General features: G+C 45.5%; 1 protein-coding gene across 1 annotated transcript in view; it reads right to left on the reverse strand.

Annotated features, from left to right (window-relative positions):
- Positions 1 to 22251, reverse strand: part of LOC144824909 (uncharacterized) — a 68489-nt gene that overhangs the window by 44744 nt on the left and 1494 nt on the right. The window lies entirely within an intron of this gene.

Consider the following 22251-nt stretch of genomic DNA (forward strand, 5'->3'; position numbering starts at 1 on the left):
TTATCGCGTACATGAAAACAATAATGCCTGAAGTACGCGTAAACTGGGATAAACTCTCTGCGTGCAAGCAAAAGAAAGATGAGAATGTGTCTGACTTTTTCATGAGATTTGAGTAAACTTTCACCGACCATAGTGGTCAAGATATGGCTACCGAGGGTGGTCAAAGATTGTTTGTAGACAAATTCGTACATAACTTACTTCCTGAACTATGTAATAAACTAAAAGATTCAGAGAGTGCTTGGGCTGTCTCTACGTCAGCGCAGATTTTAGCCACAGCCCAGTACTATGAAAATAGGCGCAAAGACGAGCTAGATAAGGCAGACAAAAAGACAAAAGATTTAAAAACTAAAGTTCTTCTCCAGCAGGCCTATCCGCCTCGTATGGCTAGTCAGCCCAATTATCAGCAACAACAGCAGTATTCGAGAAACGCGCAAGGAAACGAGTTTCCCCATCAGCGTGTTCCGTATGGCCCGAATCAATGTGCGTATTGCAAGGAAGAGGGTCACTTCAAAAGTAATTGTCCGGCTCTTGCGCGACGCTTGAACGGTGTTTCAGGTGTAAGGGGAAGAGGTGTTCAACATGCCCCTAGAGGTAGGGGCCGTGGAAATTTCTCCCAGAACACAGCTTCTTTTCCGCCTCAGAATTCCATGAATAGCTTTGACCAACAGAATAATGCATCGTCTAAGTCAGCTCAGTACTATGCTGACGACTATTAAACCGAACACGAAAATGAGGGTAACGATTGCTAGGACAGCCATGGACAAAGAGAGGGAGTTGTTTCAGTTCCAGTAGATCAGAATGGACCTTATGTCGAGGTAATTGCCTCAGGAGTGTCAGAGCCATTTCTGCTGGATACTGGTGCTACAAAAAGTTCTATTATGCACTCGAAACTTCCTGGCGCACCTTTGTCTGGCGAAATGAATGTCTCAGTAGGTTTCTCTGGCGCCCCTGTTAGAAATCCGATCTCTAGTCCTATATTACTTTCTGTTGGCCCATGCGAGTTGGAAGCACCCCTCATTCTTACGACAGGTTGCGGTGAAAATTTGTTAGGTTTGGATTTGCTAAAAAGGTTATATGCGACTCTATACTGTTCCCCCTTGGGAGTACAACTTACTTTAGGTAAGAAAGTCATTTCTCCAATATATTTGTTAAAGGAAAATATTCCAGCTGAATTGTCATCACTCCCTGATATACTTTGGGCTAATGGTTCTAATGATGTCGGTCGTTTGGAGATAGCACCGTATGTCATAACTTTGAAAGCCAACGTTAGGTTGCCACGTATTCCTCAATACAAAATATCTAGCGAATGCGAAAAGGCGTTGTTGACGATCGTTTATGATCTGATCGATAAAGATGTTATCGAAGAAACAACAGGTAACGTTTGTAACAGTCCAGTTTTGCCAGTCTTAAAACATACTGATCCTTCACAGTCCCCTGTGTATAGGTTTGTGATTGACGTCAGAGAAGTAAATAAGGTAGTTATCCCACAGTTTCCCGTTGTCCCCGACATTACTGCTTTTTTGACAATGGTTCCAGCTTCAGCAGCTTGGTTCTCGGTGATTGACCTGAAGAACGCTTTCTTCAGCATCCCGATTGCTGAAGAGAGTAGAGACCTTTTCGGCTTCAATTTAGGAGGACGAAGCTTCCGCTTCAAGTGCGCTCCTCAAGGCTACTGCGAAAGCCCATCAATATTCAGTCAGGCTCTGAAAACACAATTAGACACAATTGTGCTGCCAGATGGGTCAACTTTGATTCAGTACGTAGACGATCTGCTGATCGCTGCAGACACTGAAGAAATTTGCAAGCAAGCCACGTTGTCCTTATTGCATCACTTATGTGACATGAAGCACAAAGTCTCTCTTTCCAAACTACAATTTTGTCGACAAGACGTAACCTACTTAGGTCACATCTTATCGAAGGAGGGAAGGAGACTGACACCAGAAAGAATACAGGCAATCGCAGAACTAAGTGCCCCAAGGACACAGAGAGAGGTTCGAGCCTTCTTGGGCATTACATCGTACTGTAGACAATGGATACCGAATTTCTCACTACTAGCTAAACCCTTGCTGGCACTACTCTGCAAAGACACACCCAATCCTATGCCCTGGTCTGAAGATTGTCAGACGAGTTTCCACGAGTTGCGTGATGCATTATGTTCGGCTCCTGTGTTGGGAAACCCCAACTACAGTAAGCCTTTTACATTATATGTCCACGAAAAGGAAGGTTGTGCATTATCAGTCTTAACGCAATACTTTGGGGACAAACAGCGCCCATGCGCGTATTTTTCGGCAACTCTAGATCCTGTGGCTAAAGCCCTTCCAAGTTGTCTGAGAGCAACCGCCGCAGCAGCTGTCTGCATTCGACAGTCTGCTGGATTAGTCATGAATAATACTCTGATCGTTATGGTTCCGCATGCAGTAGACATTTTGCTAAATAGGACAAAGACACAACACCTCACTAGCGCTCGACTATCCAGTTACGAACTTACACTGCTAGCAAGTCACATCCACATAAAGAGGTGTGATACACTCAACCCCGCTACGCTACTTCCCATCCCGACAGAAACAGACACAGACAAGATTGATAACCATGACTGCTGCTTTAGGACAGAAGAAGAGACAAAAGGGAGAGTAGACTTACAGGACACTCCCCTTCCCGAATGCAATGATACTTTATGGGTTGATGGTTCATGTTTCAAATTGCCGAATGGTGATACGACTACAGCATATGCCGTAACGACATTACACACCATTGTAGAGACCGCGCGTATTTCCCACAATTCTGCACAAGCCGCAGAACTTATTGCCCTTACTAGAGCATGTGTGTTGGCGAAAGGAAAGCGAGTGAATGTGTACACTGACAGCCAATACGCCTTTGGTGTGGCTCACAGTTTTGGGAGATTGTGGCGTGAACGTGGGTTCCTTACGTCACATGGTGCAAAGATACAACATGGTCAGCTAGTTAATAAACTCCTTGAGTCACTGACCTTCAGGCGCGGTGCGTCCATTGGGGCGTAGGGGCGAAGCCCCACTAAGCCCCATGGACCCACCACGTCGTCACTAGAAGCCAAACACAATTATTTAAAAAAATCGCGCTATCTGCCGGCCGGGAAACCGGGAGACACCCGACCTTCCCGGAGTGCGCAGGGGGGGGGGGGAAGGATCGGGCTTCTGCAGCTGCGCAAGTGTATTTTTGGGCACAAACATGCCCGCGCATGCGCAGATCGTTTTCTTGTGAATTCCCCCTTAGAGAGAGGACCAGGGGGCGGGCTGCAGCCCCCGGGGTTACACAGGGCGACTGGGCGAGGAGTCATGGTGCCCCCCAGCCAATCCTGGCGCAGGATTGGCTGGTCACTACATAGCCCGGTTACATAACCCCTGACGGATAGCACGGCCGACTTTGGTGCTGGGAAACCAGGTTCGAGCCTCTTATCGAACCATAAAAATGTATACATGACTTACTTTGGTGTTAAATAAATAGATATTTAAAAAAAAACAAATAAAAATGATGTTCCGACTAAGGTGTGAAATTGGTGTCGAATAAATACATGTTTTTAAAAACAATTAATATTAATCATGTATCATTGGTGCTGGAGTACAAGGTTCGAGACTGGTATTAAACACTGACAAGCTGTGTGCAAGTTATATGGTCATAAAAATACATGAATGATGGATGCAGGATGGGTGGATGCATGAATGGATGCAGGATGAATGATGGGTGGATGAATGGATGGGTGGATGCATGAATGAATGATGGATGCAGGATGGATGCAGGATGGGTGGATGGGTAGATGAATGAATGATGGATGCAGGATGGATGCAGGGTGGATGGATGGGTGCATGAATGAATGATGGATGCAGGGTGGATGGATGGATGATGGATGAATGATGGGTGGATGAATGGATGGGTGGATGCATGAATGAATGATGGATGCAGGATGGGTGGATGAATGAATGATGGATGCAGGATGGATGCAGGGTGGATGGATGGGTGCATGAATGAATGATGGATGGATGGGTGGATGCAGGAATAGATGCAGGATGGATGATGGATGGGTGGATGGATGGGTGGATGGATGGATGCATGAATGAATGAATGATGGATGCTGGATGGGTGGATGGATGGGTGGATGAATGAATGATGGATGCAGGATGGATGGGTGGATGGATGGATGGGTGCATGAATGAATGATGGATGCAGGATGGATGGGTGGATGGATGGATGGATGGGTGCATGAATGAATGATGGATGCAGGATGGGTGGATGGATGGGTGGACACATGAATGGATGCAGGATGAATGATGGATGGATGGGTGGATGCATGAATGAATGATGGCTGCAGGATGGGTGGATGAATGAATGATGGATGCAGGATGGATGCAGGGTGGATGGATGGGTGCATGAATGAATGATGGATGCAGGATGGATGGATGGATGGGTGGATGCATGAATGGATGCAGGAATGGATGCAGGAATGGATGCAGGAATGGATGATGGATGGGTGGATGGGTGGGTGGATGGATGGATGCATGAATGAATGATGGATGGATGCTGGATGGGTGGATGGGTGGATGGATGGATGGGTGGATGAATGATGGATGCAGGATGGGTGGATGGATGGGTGCATGAATGGATGCAGGATGGGTGGATGGATGGGTGGGTGGATGGATGGATGCATGAATGAATGATGGATGGATGCTGGATGGGTGGATGGATGGATGGGTGGATGAATGAATGATGGATGCAGGATGGGTGGATGGATGGATGGGTGCATGAATGAATGATGGATGCAGGATGGGTGGATGGATGGGTGGACACATGAATGGATGCAGGAATGGATGCAGGATGGATGATGGATTGGTGGATGGGTGGATGGATGGATGGATGGATGGGTGAATGGATGGATGGGTGGATGGATGGGTGAATGGATGGATGCATGAATGAATGATGGATGGATGGATGCAGGATGGATGGATGGATGGGTGGATGCATGAATGAATGATGGATGCAGGATGGATGGGTGGATGGATGGGTGGATGCATGAATGAATGATGGATGCAGGATGGATGGATGGGTGAATGCATGAATGAATGATGGATGCTGGATGGATGGGTGGATGCATGAATGAATGATGGATGCAGGATGGATGCAGAATTGGTGGATGGATGGGTGGGTGGGTGGATGGATGGATGGGTGGATGCATGAATGATGTATGGATGGATTCAAGGTGGTTCGGGCTCGCTCGCTGCACTCGCTCGCTGCGCTCGCTGCCGTGCAATTTGCAAATTAGTTTACGCCCCACCACTTTCAAATGTCACCAGCCGCCCCTGCTGACCTTGCCACTACAAGTTGCCATCATGAAATGCAGTGCACACAAAAGGATTCAGGATGATGTTGGCCGCGGGAATGCATTTGCAGACGAGGTTGAGAAAGAGACTGCAAGGAACACGATGAGTTGGATGTATGTTGTAGGTCCCGCTAGATGGGTTACTGATGTGGGAATGTGTGAGGACACCATTGAAAGCGTGAAATCTATACAAGCCGAGGCCACTGAGAACGAGGTGAATGAATGGAGAGAAAGCACAGGTAGATTAGATGCGAATGGTTGTTGGGTCGAACTATCAGAACACCAGCGGTGGCTATTACCTAATGCATACGTACTTGCAGTAGTAACAATGGCTCATGGAATTGCACACATCAGTTCGAGAGGAATATGTAAACTATTGGCCCCAGTATGGCAGAATAGTAATATCCCAAAATATGCAGAGAATGTGGTCAGAAACTGTATGGTATGTTTAAAGTACAATCCCGGTAGGGGAACCCCAACTCCAGCTGGTCATTTTGCGCCTCCAACGTACCCGTTCGAGGTTCTGCAGCTCGATTTCATCCACATGGAGAGGTGCAACAATCTGAAATATGTGCTCGTTGTTGTTTGCGCCTTTTCAAGGTGGGTGGAAGCGTACCCCCTTAAGGACAATACCGCCTTGTCAACTGCCAAAGCCCTTGTCAAAGAGTTCTTCCCGAGGTTTGGTATGCCTAGAATTGTCTGGAGTGATAACGGAAGTGAATTCGTAGGATGCGTGATGAAGAGAGTGTGTGAGTGTCTAGGCATACACCAAAAATTCCACGCTGCAAATCACCCCCAATCAGCTGGATTAGTAGAGTGCTACAATGGCACTTTAAAACTCAAACTAGCCAAGATCCAAGCCAGTACAGGTCTTAAATGGCCCGACGCCTTGCCTCTAGCACTCTTGTCAACCAGAATGACTGTCCATTCCAGATTAGGACTTAGCCCCCACGAGATAGTGTTTGGCCGCCCAGCCAACGTCTGGGGCGTGCCAAGGCCAAAGAAACTCAGTGAAATAGAACACCCCGTACTGCTTGACTACTTGTGCGAATTGACAACTAAATTGCGTGTTTTACACCAACAGGTTCACAGTTCCTCTCCGCCAGCCTCTGACGATCCAGGTCACACCATCGTACCCGGCACGTGGGTTTTGGTGCGGAACTTCCAGCGCACCAACAATGAACAACCGAGGTGGACCGGACTGCACCTGGTACTTCTTTCCACGAGATCTGCTGTTCGGGTGGAAGGCAAAAAGAACTGGGTACATGGGACCCATTGTAAACGGGTCCCTCTGCCCCTTCCATACAACCGGTGGGTCAATAAAGGACTTGCCGACTCCGAGACAGAATCCGTACCTCGCTTCATCCCTTTCAGCGATGCACGTTTGAAAGAAACTAGTACCGAAAAGGAGAGTGATCATATTTTACAAGGACTTGTGTCACCGTCTATGCAATTGGACACTACCGAACCCGAGACTTTGTTTGAAGACCACACCGTACCTGGGAAACGACGGTACAACCTAAGGTCTAGACAAAGAGACTAATAAAAATGCAAACTAATGTGAATTTCTTTTCCCCTAAGAACTATTTTTGATTTTTCAGCTCTCTCGTCCCAGGGAACTTGCTCATTTTTGATTTTCGAACCGCCATCCGGTTCTGCTGCTAGGGTAGCGGTTGAAGTCTGGGGAGTGCAACTGGGGAAGTTTTAGGTCCACGGTTCTGGTTGGTCCACGGGAGTTACCCCGGACTGAACAGAGTGCGCTCCCTGGCCGCGGGCAGCAACTAGAGGATGGAGTTTCCTAGGGTAGAGAGACCTATCAGACTCACGAACTTTGAAAAACAGTTATGCACGATACTGTCCAAAAGAAGATTCCTGATAATATGTGTTTTAATGTTATGTAGCATAGTTGTGTTTTTGACTGGTTATACTCTATTCGTATTTAAAGTTACCTTTTCGAATGACACCCAGCCACCACCTCCTCCTACTATTTCTCCACACTACTTTCACCCTCTACCTGAACATGAGTCTGCCCGAAGACTCGAATTTGTAAATAACTCTTTCATTCAACTCCTACACCAACACCAATCCATAATGAACACATCAAACTGTTGGATATGCGGACTCATGCCACACACAACCGATAAGGGGATCCCCTACTTCATTCTGCCATTCAGTTATTATGGTTCTCTGTGGGCTTTCCAGACCATGTTCCTATTCGCCCTAGAACCATACCCGACCCGTTCCACTGAGAGCGATTCCAGTAACAAGGCACTAATTGCAGGGATAAGAAATATGAGTAGGGATATCGACACATATCTGACAATCCCCAAAGATGAACTCAGTCCCTACACCCATTGGAACGTGACCAAACATGGGGTTTACCTGATCAAGAGCCAGGCAGCAAAGAAATCCCGCCCAGTTTGGGTAGTGCCCCACCGAGGTCATTTATGTTTACAGGGTATTGGTAGGGATCCCACAGCACAGTTAGGAAAGAGCATTTGCACAGAAACATACGTGTTCGCTTCCCGAACTTCCCCTATACTCTTAGCAGCCAAAGGCACGTATTTCGTCTGCCACGACCAAGCCTACACATGGTTGCCCCCTGACTTCTCAGGTACATGTTTCATCTCATTTCTGCTGCCTCCCACCTACACGGCCAGAGCAGATTACCATCGGACAAGGACAGCTAGGGGTGTCGTGAGTAAAGACGACACCGCAAGTCAGGAATTCGCTGACTTTGCAAAGGGTTTTCTGCCATTTTGGGGGCCTATGGTGAACAGCAGGAATATTCGTCAATTAGCAAGGATAGTTGAATCCGCCGTGATTGAAATGGCCGAAGCCCTTGGCAATTTGAAAACCGAGCTTCAGTCGGATCGACTTATGACCCTTCAGAACCGAGTTGCCCTAGATATCATACTCGCCGATCGTGGTGGTGTGTGTAGAGTGATCCAATCCAGTTGTTGCATTTTCATCCCTGATAACGCACCGACAGTGTACCAGGCCATCTCTAAACTACATGAAATATCTGGTTCCCTTCACGTTGAGAAAGGGGATTGGTCCTTGCTGGGGTGGTTCTGGGAACTGATCACCGGCTGGGGATGTAAAACACTGATCTTCATTGGGATGATCTTAGCACTTCTGTTTATGTTCTGCCTATGTGTACAGTGCGCTCCTGCACTATGTGGCCTCTGTGCTACTTCGTGTGTACGGAAGCCTGTGTCAAGGGACAAACGGAGTAACAGAATGATGCTACAGCAGCATCTCCACGAATTTCTCCATACCGATTTGGACTCAGATTAACGTGAGTTATTGCCTTACATAAGGGCAAAAGGAGGGTCTGTGGTTCTGGAAATCTGGACCCTGTTGTTATCCCGATATCGAGGTCCAATACCCGTGTCACAAAATATCAACGTACCATGACAAATTTGGTGTCAACAGACCGATAATGATTAGGACATCATTTCTATGCATTTGCATCATAATCGAAGGTTGCTAACACCCCTAAATCATAGTTTCCGTCCCGACCCTTTAGACTCCATTTTGTAAACGACATCCATCTTACGTCTTGCCCTCATGATAAGTCAATTAAAGGTCGAGCTTGATCCAAAAGGACACGTCCACCTTCCCTGACTTCCCCCTGACCTGTCCCAACTGACTCCACTGCCTTCAGCCAGACCTGTTTGGGCAGCTCCTCGCCCAGTGGCCGAATACGATAGCATCAATGCATAACATTCCACAAACCATTCACTACATACAGACCATGCTTTCTGCAAACATGCACCTGTCCACGTTCCTTGTTTATGCCCAGTTTTATGACTAGGAGGTGCCCTTCTTTATTGAGGTTTCATCGATATCTGATGGGAGTTCCGGGCCTAACTGGGTAATCTATCAACGAACTGGACATCTAAAATGTGGGCTTGCTTACATGACTTCGCTCTTTGTATTATTGTAGAAATATGTGTATAGCCATATCATAAACTCAAGAATTCTTGCTCGAAGCTATTATTTTTGTATATAAGGAGAAGGCTGGTTCTGTAAAAACGAACAGTCTCCCGAGAACCTACTATCCGTGTGGTGTACTTCTGGGACACGTGTTACTTGGTAGCTACCAATAAAACTTGATCTTTGACTGCGACTAGAAGACTCCGTGTTTCTGTGGTCCGTAACAAGGGAGAACTCAGAGGTCTTCGGGTGTTATCCCCTGGCACCAACGGGTTCCTAAAAACCCGTTACCTCATGATAAACTATATGTTCATTGCTTTGAGTCGAGCCCTGCACGCTCCTTGTTAATAGCGGGCGGCATCCCATGCTGGACGACACCGGGGTCGGTGTACTAATTGATTGTAATTATTTATTTTACTGCTCAGTACAGTGTCTTCACTCTTAAAGTAATACCGCCTCCGGCCTGACTCTAACTGTTTTTTACTTGCGGATGAAATGGCCATTACAAACATTCATCTAACTTCTTAATTTATGGAGAAACAGATTTAAAAACGGAGGGTGGCGACAAGCAGGGCCAACTCTAGAACAATGCAATTGTAGAATTACTAGGCCCCCCGTCTCCACAGTTATGTTTTATACTATTAATTACATCTGTACAGTTTCGTTTTTTTGTTAGACATTCTTACTTCCCCCATTTACAATCTGTGGTATAGGGAGAAGAGGCAATTTGCCCACAATCGCACCATGCACATGTAAAAAAAGTACACATTTGCAAAGTATGTCTGTATGGCTGGCATTATATAAGTCTGTGGGCACATTACGCACCGCTCTGCCATCCCCCTTTATCTGGGTTCGAGTCTCGGTAACGATGCCAAACATCCTGTGATCCTGGGCAAATCACTTAATCTCCCCTTACCTCACACAAATTAATATAACTGGTGCTATGTAAAGCGCTCTGATACCCGATTCGGTTCAGGTCAAGTTCGCGCTATATAAAACTCTGGAAAAAAAAGGAGACAAAAAAAAACAAGCATTGGCATTGCCAATAGGTCTCGCTTGTGGGACCTTATAAGTATTTAGTTTTGCAGCACAATATCCGATTATGCAACAAGGATATTGTGCTGCAAAACTAAATACTTATAAGGTCCCACAAGCGAGACCTATTGGCAATGCCAATGCTTGTTTAAGTCCACTTCCCAATTGCTATCTTCAGGCCCATGCGACAAATAGGTAGAGAGCCTCGAGGAGGTGTGCTGTTTTTGGTCTAATGCGCATTAAAACCTTTGATGTGTGAGGGGCTATGGCTAAAAGATAAGAAATCAGTTAAATAAATGTGATTTCAATGACAATTATTTTAACAGCTTTCAAGAAGTATTTTATTACATTTTATTCTTTTAAGGATCATCATAACTCAGGTTTTGTCTAATTAATGACGCAGTAGAATGACATAGCTGTCTTTTATTGTCGTGATAAATGCCCCTGACCAATAATAAGTCATATTTACAGGCTGACACGTCAACTTTTTTTTTACAACAGCATAGGGTCCTAATGCACTCACAGACGTTATCTTATAGTGTTTAATTTTGTGCTAAGGAGAAGAAAAATAAGCTTCTTCATCTATTCCGTTGGCGGGAAATATTTTTATCAGGGATAAGAGGTTTATCTGTTTAAATGGAAAAAGCTTGCTGTGGACCACAGTTAGAAGCGGGTTTATTGGTGACATGTGCCACATAATGTAGATGAATGTCCTGCTTCCTTAAAAAGAGATATTTCTGCCACAAAAAGTTCCTCATAAATATGTTAAAAGGATACAATCGCCATAATAACAATGTCTAGGAATCAGGACACTGCGCTCGTGTTAAGTGGCCGACCGGTGGTGCTGCAAGTGACTCCGTGGAAAAGGCCGATGACACGCTTGTGAAAAGTGCAGCCTGCCGAGTTACCACATAATGGGAAATATTTATATCAGGGAAAAGAGGTTTATCTGTTTAAATGGAAAAACCTTGCTGTGGACCACAGTTAGAAGCGGGTTTATTGATGACATGTGCCACATAATGTAGATGAATGTCCTGCTTCCTTAAAAAGAGATATTTCTGCCACAAAAAGTTCCTCATAAATATGTTAAAAGGATACAATCGCCATAATAACAATGTCTAGGAATCAGGACACTGCGCTCGTGTTAAGTGGCCGACCGGTGGTGCTGCAAGTGACTCCGTGGAAAAGGCCGATGACACGCTTGTGAAAAGTGCAGCCTGCCGAGTTGCCACATAATGCTGCACGAATACTCCGTCTCCAGAGAACGCAGCTTAAGCGACCGGTGCAGCGCTGCTTAGGAATGTGTGCCGGCTGCTGGCACAAGGACTTTGATCGAGTGTGGGCACATAATGCTGCACGAATACTCCGTCTCCAGAGAACGCAGCTTAAGCGACCGGTGCAGTGCTGCTTAGGAATGTGTGCCGGCTGCTGGCACAGGGACTTTGATCGAGTGTGGGCCAGTAAGAGGATCTTAGAACAAGGAAGAGGAAGTAGGACAGGCAAAGAGAGAGGATGTGAAAAGGTAGAGGAAGGAAGAAACAAATGGAGAGGAATCGGAGAAAGGGAGCCGAGGGGGTGCGAGGGATGAGGGAACACGGCCTGGGGGAAGCTGGCTGGGGAGGGGGAGGAGAAATGCAAGGAAGGCTGTGTGCGGTGTAATTAGGGGAGGAGAAGCCGAGAAGCCGCAGAGCGCACCCTGGGCGAAGCCCTTTGATGTGCTGTGCGGCAAATGGAGGGAGGCTGATGCGCGTTCATGTTTGAACACGTGGTTCACGTGAACTTGATGAAAACGCCAGCAAAAAGCTGGTGGTTTCACGAGAATTTTGCCGACTTGAATTCTCGCTCCGCTCGATGCGCATGCGCGCATCGATAGATCGCGAGACCTAAAAAGGCAGAATGAGTCCAGGCTACATGAGTGACTGATCAGAACACAGGGTGCGCACCACTGCCCATACAGGGCCAACTATGAAGGAAGCAGCAAAATATAACTTCCTAGAGGAGCGGAAATCATTGCCCTGCCTTGTGAAAATGTGCAACTATGTCACACTTCAGAATAGCTATCTATTTGCGCTTAAGCAGGGTGGAACGATGTATTGCGCAGATCAAATCACCTACGCTTTGCGTATAACTGGAGAGTCGCTGGCACTTCAAATTCAGAAGGTACTGTTTTTTTCTAAATCAGTGGACACCCAAAAAATACATGTCACCGGTAAACGTTTATCTTTTTCATAGCTATGCCACGCTGTGGCATAGGCACTTATTGACCCTCTGAAAACCTTCATCACTTTCAACTGAAGTCTGGAGATTATTATTTCAGGAGGCCCTTCTAAAATCTAGACTGAGGACTGCTGGCCCTCTTCTTGGCATAATATGCCCATGCATGTGGCCAGAGTAAGCAATCTTGATTTTTGCTGAAAATCGACTATTGATGCTCTCCTGGATCCATTGTGTTACTTTCATGTTTTCTTCTATCTAAATCTTTGAGAATCATACCACCTTTTCTTCCCCAAGAAAATCGTAGGATGGTGCTCCTCTCTGTTGTATTTACTTGCACCAATTATGTTAGCTCTTTACATCTGCCATTCCTAAACACAATTTGTATAGGGTCCAACTGATGGTGGGTCGATACATGACCTCCTCAAATCTGATTAGGTTTCCGATATTGTAGCCAAAAGACAATAGCGACACAGTGACAGTTCTAACATAATATTGTTCAAATCTCTACGCATCTGTCACAGAGTCCATTGTAAAACTGGTCCTGGAACTCCTGACCTAAGGGTTTGTCGCCATACACCTACTAAAGCTCTTCAGTCTGCCACCTTTGCAGTACATGTAAATAGGCTCACAATTCGTTCTAAGCTGTTATCCCCCCAAGCTGTAGAGCTGCCTGCCCCTCCCTCCAAGATCACATCCAACTACTTCGCCTTCTGTATGAAACTAAAGGGTTGAATATATCGAACAGGCCGCTTGGCTTATGTGGTTTGTTTTCTCTTTTGACTCCTCCCAGTATTTCTTCATGGCACTGTTGGGTATTTTGTTGCACTATGGATATTTAATATAATTCATATACAAAATCTGCAACTGCAGCAATTGTGCAGACAATAAACTACACAACCCCCTATCTTGGTCTGGCCTTTAGTCTCTACTAGTTCCTGTTTCTTATCCCCCCACCCCCGAATAAGCCCGAAATTTGACAGTGAGATGAGATTCAAAATTCGAGTCGAGACTTACCTCACACAATCACAGGACTGCGGATGACATGGGCGGCAATCTGAGGGATAGCCCCGGGCGCCACAAGCTCTAGCTACGCCTCTGGGAGTAGTCTGTCTGCCAAATTACTGGTTTACCCACTCCATTTAGAGTTAGGCGAACCATCATGTGTCTGCTTGCGGAACTCCTGCTTGGTACATCAGTGGAAACCATAAATCAGTGCCAACACTGACATTGGTCTTCATTTTAAGTACCTCAGACCATCAACCTTATTTAGGGGAGACGTCCTGACTTACTTTTGTTCCCTTTTCACCTTTGAAAAACTCCCAAGGTCTTTACTTTTGTCTTTTTTCAAAAACAAACTCCTGACTTGGGAGTTTGTTTTTGTAAAACAAAGTTTGTAGGGAGACTACATGAAACATGGTAGCCACTCAACAAAGCTACAGTGCCTCCAGGAGAGATACCATGAAGCAGCTCCTCTGAAGGTACAGAGACCTCTGCATGGGAAGCAGAGATTTCTAAATATAGAGGGTGGTCATCTGCCAGGGTGGGGGAGGTTATGACCTCTACCACCCTGGTGGAATAGCATACCACCCATCTAGCTTTAAATAAGCCACTTTCTACTCTCCTAAGCTACTCCTCTGTTCTCATGTTTTGTTTTTAAACAGTACATTCTACTATTGATGTTGTGTAGCTGTAACTGGTTGGCTAATGTTAACTTTAGACTAAGCCCTACAAATTGCATCAACTTGGCACTCTGAGGCAGTGCTTACGGAATCAACAACTGATATATGCTTTCCACAATTCGTCGTAATAGTGAAGAACGCCCAGACACACGGATGTTCAATGCAGGTTGATAATTTAATCGTCCAAACAAACACAACGTGTTTCGGCTGACGCCTTGATCACGTGTACCATATGTGTATGTGTATATATATACACACATATTCAGCCAATAACTCTCCAGACCACCTCCAGTTCGGCAAAACCGGCGAAGAAGGGGAACAGACCACTTTCCTTCTGCAAGATGTTTTCCTTTTTTACCAAGTTTCCAACATATATATATATCTATATATATATCTATATATCTATATATATATATATGACCAATCCTGTTCAAACACTCCAAATGACAGGCGCTGACACAGTGGAAATCTGGGACTGTAGTTTATTTTCACACGTTTCAATGGTAGACTGCCTTGCTCACAATGGCAGGCGCCATTTGAAAACATCATTAAATGCAGTCACCACAGTGGTTGTAACAGCAACTGCAAGTTAGAATAGACATAAAGGTTTAACCACATGAGAGTGAGAAATAAAAAAGTTTGATATCATAAACATGATATTTTTTTCTGTATGTGCAGTCATGAGTTAATTAAAATGAAATAACAATACAATGTAAAGGAAAACTGAGAAAGAAAGAAAGACTTCACATCAGTCTTCTAGCGTGTGTGTTGCATTTGAGCAAAATGTTGGTTAAGTTACCAATTTTTACACATACTTGTATATTTTGTATGTTGACCTCATACATTCTCCTGAGAAACTAGTGCTAGTTTAACCCTTTTGCTGTGGCGGCAATTCCGCCGCAGCGCTAAGGGGGTGGGGCGGCCGCGCAGCGCTCCGACGCTTATGACGGAACCGCTCCGTCATGGCCCTCGGGTGGGCTGTGCTTGTGACGAAGCGGTTCCGTAATGGCCCCGCCCATTCTTTAGAACGTCAGCGCAGGCACAAAATCAGCGCTGCGCAGGCGCGAAATCAGCACTGCGCAGGCGCAGCTAACGCGCGGGCCATGACGGAACCGCTCCGACATCAGCACAGCCCACCCAAGGGCCATGACGGAGCGGTTCCGTCATAAGCGTGGGAAGAGTTTATACATAAGGCGGGCATGCGGTTAATAAACAATAAAATATTGCTTTGACAGTTTCCTAGCTGCGCTTTACATTACATCAGTATCAGGCCATAGTGGGCCGCATGTAGTGCATAAAAGGATAGAGAACAACTATATATATATATGTGTGTGTGTGTATATATATATACATATATATACACACACACACACACATTTGGTGACCTCCGTATTAAGCAGATGACGAAAATTTCATTTAACTTGTTTGACCTTCGCTGAGGTTCCTCCCGGCCGTCCGATTGTGTCCGGCGTTGGTTCCATATTAGAACTGCTTTCCAAGGTCGCGGACGCTTTTCTCAGACCCTTAGTCCAACAGACAGACACCTACCTGAAAGATACCACGGCTGTACTACAACTCATCGAGGACCTCCCCTTCGAGCCTGAACAACACCTACTACTGGAACTCGATGTCGAAAGCCTTTACACGAGCCTACCACATAATGAGACACTAGACATTATGGAGGAGGTTCTATTTACAACACCATGGGATCACCAAACACCAAGGAATGTAGTGATGGAGTGCATCTCTTTAGCCCTGAAGAACAATTTCTTTCTTTATGAGGGGGTACACTACTTCCAGAAGCATGGGACCAGCATGAGGAGCACCTTCGCTCCTAGCCAGGCTGGTCTCTATGTACACCATCTAGAGACAACCAAAATACTAACCCATCAGAACCCGTTCCAACATAACATCGTAGTCTGGAAACGTTACATCGATGATTTACTTGTAGTATGGAAGGGTGACGCAGAATCCATTGGAACCTTTATGATATGGCTCAACCAACAGGATATTTTTTTGAAATTCACCCACACCTTCTCCAAAAAAAACTGGTGTTCCTTGATCTAAACATCTACCCTGAAGGCGGCAGACTAAAAACTACCACCCATTTCACACCAATGGCAAAAAATTGCCTCCTCCTATAAAAATGGCTTTCACCCTAGGCATCTCCGAGACAATCTCCCATATGGACAGTTCCTCCGTCTTCGGAGGAACTGTTCAGACATCACAGAATTAAGAAAACAAGCATCCAGTTTGGAAATGAAACTACTGAAACGTAACTACCCATAGAAAATTGTACAGAAGGGGTTAAAAAGGGCAAGAAACAACAACAGGGATGCGCTATTAGAAAATTGCACTGCTAGGGAACAGGAGACACGCCCTATATGTGTTACAACCTACAACACTAATTTGAATCAAGTATCGAAAATAGTAAACAAGCACTGGAGAATCCTCAACTGTGGTGGTCTTGATTTCCCCAAACCAATGTTCTTTCACAATAGAGGAAGGAACCTGAAGGATATTTTGGTCCACACCAGACCAAGAGCTACACAGGAACGGAATCTACCAAGCAATACCCTACAACCGATACACGGCCACTACCCATGTGGCACCTGCAGTACGTGTGAACTGACACAGAGGAGCAAGAACATCACCTTCACTAACGGCTCAGTCTGGGAACAAAGGGGTTTCACGAACGGCAACAGCAGAAACGTGATTTACAAGATCACCTGCCCATGCAGACAAGAGAACATTGGTATGACGTCAAGACCAGTTAAGATACAAATTGCTGAACACAAGAGTAATGTGCGGTGTAAGAAAAGCACCACGAAGATGGCAGGCCATTATCTAACCATGGGACACAGCGTGGGTGATTTGAAATGGACTGTGATTGAGCAAATCCAGAATGACAGGGGTCTACTGGAAAAGGAACAACGTTGGGTGTAACGCCTGGGCACCCACCTAACTAGGTTAAACGATGAAATTCCTTGGGCCCAACTGAACAAAATCCAGGACACTTTGAGGACATATTGAATATAGATGCACTGGTTCACATAGAATGGTATCACCTGCCCAATTAATCTATAGGGCGACCTAATTTTACCATCTCGATTGTGCATAAACCTCCTTTTAATAATAAGCCCTGTGTGGTCTAAAACCTATAGGATGGTTTCGCCTCTACCGCCACAAATCTAGTGCATATGTACTTTCTCTTTCGCACGCAAGACACCGCGGTTACATCCAACTGTGCGGTGCATAGCGTGACGACAGCAAGCCCTTTATGATCAGTCCACAATTTTATAAGGCTGTATGCAATCCCTATTACGAAATCTTTTTATCTACAACCTATGGGATTTTTGACCGCAACAAATACAATGTGTATGCCTTTTCTTTTTCACATGCAAGGCTCCACAGTTAAAACCAACTGTGTGGTGCATAGCGTGACAACAGCGAGCTCCATAATTCAGAGGGCTCTCATCAAAAACGCACTCAGAATTACAAGCAGCAAACACATTATGAGCAAAACTACCACTTCCGGCCAAAGAGTAGGTTAGCGCTTGATGCTAAAAGCAACTTCCACTTCATTCCATAGGAAAGCACCAGCCTAAGAGTAGGTTAGCGCTCCATGCTAAAAGCAACTTCCGCTTTATTCCATAGGCGCGCATTGGCGCTCTAGTGTTCCCAATACTCATACAGGGATCACTCTTCCGGTCCTAGCCCTAAGAAACAGGTGTAACAACTTAGCAACCAATTGACCAATTAGCGGCTGCATAAATACGCCTTCGACCGCGCTCTCCTTTTAACCACGGAGCCGCGGGATGGCACGAGTCGAGGTGAGGACTTCCCAACCACTAAGTGAGTACGGCATAGCGGAAGGGGGAGCTAGGCATTCGCTTTACAGCACTGTTTCTCTTAGAAACACCAATCTTCTAAGACCCATGCTCTTTTCCTTTGTTGGCTGCATTGGAGAAGTGTCATATCTCCCGCATTTCTTTCAACAACAGATCAGTGGCCAATTGCTCCGCCCCCGTTAACCACTTGGATGCTAAGGTGTTTTATGGCTTCCCATGTAATTTCCATTGAAGTCAATGGAAACTCCATGACGAGCTGGGCTCGTCATGAGCGTCGAAGGGGTTAAAGAAGGCTCATGGAGCACTGACTCCTACCACTTCTAGTATGTACCCAACCTTTCTTTTACCTTTTGCTCCACAGCTAATGCTGATCGACAACATAGAGAGTGTGTTTTCTGTTTTAAGTATGTATGTACTGTGTTTGTTTCCCTACCCCATTTTTTCTTGAACAGCTCACAGCACCTGTCTTTAAACTTTAAAAGACACTACAGTCACGATTTATCACCTTTATTTCAAACAGGTGATCTGCGTTTGAGCATTGGGAGGCGCACATATGAAATAACTGTGTTCTCTTTTTCAGGCTTATTTTCAGAAATACTGACTGAGCTTACATGTTAACAATACCGACTGGATACTGTATTTAATATCACTTACTGTACATAGCACCTTTTTATTCTGCACCAATTGATAGCATCAAAGTGAGCACTGAAGGGATCCTCTTTAGTCCTGATGAAGAAGCCTTGATGCTTCGAAACATGTTGACTTGCCCAGGAGTATCCGCACATTACAAAACGCAGGATATCTCCGAACTACCATTTTAACAGTACCAGCCTATGACCTATTAAATTCTTTAAGTCTATAAGGCCAGGTACCTTTTAACCCACTCACTTCATCCACCCCTGGCCCTTCCTCTCACTACCCATACACCACACATAGCACTACAATAACGGTGCTCCAGCGTAGTCGCTAGTCGTAGCACGCTCCGTCCTGCAGCGGGGCCAGGGAAGACCCCTATGATGAAGCATGACACCAAGGGCCCTTTTGGTGTTTGAGGGGTATTTAAACAAACACTGTGTATGCCCTACCAAGTTTGGGAACACTTTCCTCTGAACCTCTTTGAGGTGGATCCTTTTGGAACGTGCAGAGTGTAAATTATGTATCCTCAAGATATGACCCAGTAGGGAGCTAACCCCCCTAAGTCCTATCTGTTCTGACAATTTAATGGGTACCATGTGACAGTTTCCTTACCTACTGTCCCTGACATTTACAACTAGCAATGCCCCTAACTAGTACTAGAGCAATACCATGAAGTGTTCAACATAGTTAGGCATACAGACATCGAACGTAATGAAAATCAGTATGAAAGACATGTGCACTCACATGCGTTAAACCAGACACAACTTTAACCTGAGGCCTCTGCCAACAAAGACCTTCAACAAGCTCCAGGTAGACTTAATGCATTTACAAGGAGATGATGGGCGGAGCGTTGAAACTTTTCAGACACCCACCCCCAGTCACAGATCTGGATTGAATTCATCATCGTTCTTTAGCTCACTTCGCCACCCCAGTTCAGACCCAGCCTTAATGCATTTAAATGTTAACAATGAGTCCCTCACATGACAGACGAACCAAACAGTACTTGTTCACAATTTTGTTGACTTGTTGCCTAGCAGCTCCCTTGTCCTGCAAACACATAAGATCAGATGCTTCCAGGGACTTCACTGAATCCAAGGCCTAGCAAGTGATTCAAATCAGGTGCCCTCCTTCTTCAGGGCACCTGTGTTGTCCATTCTGGGAGACTTAACATTTGAAAATGTCTACCTGCTTTGTGGGCAATGTGAGATGCGTCTATGTATCTTTGTGACCACCACAGCAGTTTCCAGTGAGTGCCCCGGTCCCTCAAGTGAAAAAGGGAATTATTTAGAAAACATAGTTCACATTTTCCCAAATCGCCCACTTCAGAGGCCCTTTTTTTCTGCTCCGCCTTTCATGACCGGCTGTTTCCTGCTCCTCCAGCTCGTACACAAAGATTCATTCAGCAGTTCCAGACGGCCATAATCCTGCCCCAGTTAGTGTGATTTTCATTGGATTTGCTCCATTCTCCTCCTGGTGGTGAGCTCCAGCCACCAGCACCAACTTCCTGTCCCTCAAACGTGTTCGGTCTGAGTTCTTTGCCCTACTTGCGCAGTTGTTTTTTTCTTTTCGAGCTTTTGTCCTCCTGCATGGGGGCACTTCCAGCACCCCTCTAATAGTGAGCGGGCCCTAACTTCAAGCTAGATGCAGTTTCTCCAGAAGAGTGAGAACACAAGTTCCTTGCTCAGCTCCTTGATTAATAGGCAGCTGAGGTGATGGCGCCACAATGCAGGCTCTCCTCTGCGGAAGCCAGACAAGCAGCTCCCTTTTCTCCAGCAGGTTGTTCCTCTTTGTCTAACCAGGACACCGCTCTCCTTGCTTTGGTGTGGTAGGATTTCCCCACCTGGTAAGGAAGTTAGCAATCAGGAATTTTGGCTCTGGAACTCGAGAATTTCTTGTCCATGCTGAGATGTGTGGGTCTTGGCTCTGGTGAATCGGAATCTTGGCACACTGACATGAGCTTCTACCCAGAGGTCATCCTACACGAGCAGACAAAGAAGCAGATTCCGGAAATGCATCTTTGAAGATGGTTTCAGATGGTTCCAGGCCGTTCTTAACATTTTGTTTATTAGACTGGTCTTTGTCTCTGAATCTTGGCAGAAAGAGAGGCTAGACGGACCTTGATAGGGAAATCTGAGGCAAAGGCACACAATACTGATAGGCATCCTCACTTCGCTATTAGGTAAAAGTGTCTACAGTGACCCCCTCTGGGGAAGATTGAAGCAGAAAGGGGGCAGAAACTGTTTTTACACTTCAAATATGCCTCAGGCTCCCTTATTCCCTTCATATGAGATTGTTCCACTTTAAATGGCCTCAGGATTGTTGCTACAATGTACATCTCTATCTGAAACTCTCTCTTTGTCCACCATCTTGTGTACCACACACAGAAGATACCAAATGGAGTCTGGTCACTATACAGTAGAGCACAAAAGACACATACCTCACTCTTCCTTAATTTCACACAGCATGACAGTGCCCATACACTCTGTATCCAAGTCCCTTGCAACCATCTGACAGCTTCCTGCCCTAGCTGCTGACAGGCAGTGGGTTGTATAAGAAAAGCCAGATACCATAGGTTGCAGCTCAAAATCCAATTTTAAAAAAGCTGGCAGTAGGCGAATTTTCATTAGAGAGTTTCAAACAACAGCACAAGCCCAAAAATTAAATACTGGCCACTTTGATATCAGGTGAGACATATGAATACAGCATTTCAATCCCTCAGGGTTGTAAAATATGTTAGTAGTGGGAGATTGAGGTAAATTTAAATGCCTGACCTTTTTCTTTTTAAAGTTTAGGGACACTGTGGTCGTAGACCTCTCATTGTTGAACACAGCATTAAGTAGGATACTCTCTGTTCTATGATTTCATGCTACCGTACTTACCCTCCATCAGGACTGAAGTCCCTTTGAGTTTAATGTTTGGGACAGTGAAACAGCAACACACAGAGGGGGATGCTTTTGCGATGATGTGACACAGACAAGGAATACAACACTTTTTCGCATAATTGTGCCCCGAGGAAGCCTGTGTTTAGGCGAAACGTGTTGGCTGCGCTTACTGAAAAGAACTAGAATAAAGGAGAAAACCACGAGCAGTGACTGACTCGTCTTGTTTGCTCTTATCTTGTGTCCAAATTGTTGTCTACTACATTTTTGTTTCTGTTGCTTTTCGATATATGAATTAAAGTGTCTAATGTATGGCCAATTGGTAGCTGTTCGTTTGGAGGTGGGCAACTTGGCTTAATAATAGATGTTTATTTCAGGTGGTGCGGCTATAGGCCCCTTAGCTGGCAATATTTGTTTCAGATTGCAGTAGTTCAATGCATTCTACATTACCCATTTCTTTCTCTTCGGTAGTGCCTGCCCTTCCAGCTTTCTGTGTAAATGTATTCTTTCCCCTTACTAGTTCGTGCACTTTTTGCTCTCTCAATAACCCCCTTTATTGTCTGCAGTTCCTGCACTCTCTGCTTTCTCGTGTAGTATCATGTCCACCTGCCAGTCCTTGCATTCACCTGTTCTCCATTATCCTCTTCTTTCTAGTCCGCAGTTCC

The sequence above is a fragment of the Lissotriton helveticus genome, chromosome 3_1, assembly GCF_964261635.1.
Source record: "Lissotriton helveticus chromosome 3_1, aLisHel1.1, whole genome shotgun sequence".
In the NCBI taxonomy this organism is placed as follows: Eukaryota; Metazoa; Chordata; class Amphibia; order Caudata; family Salamandridae; genus Lissotriton; species Lissotriton helveticus.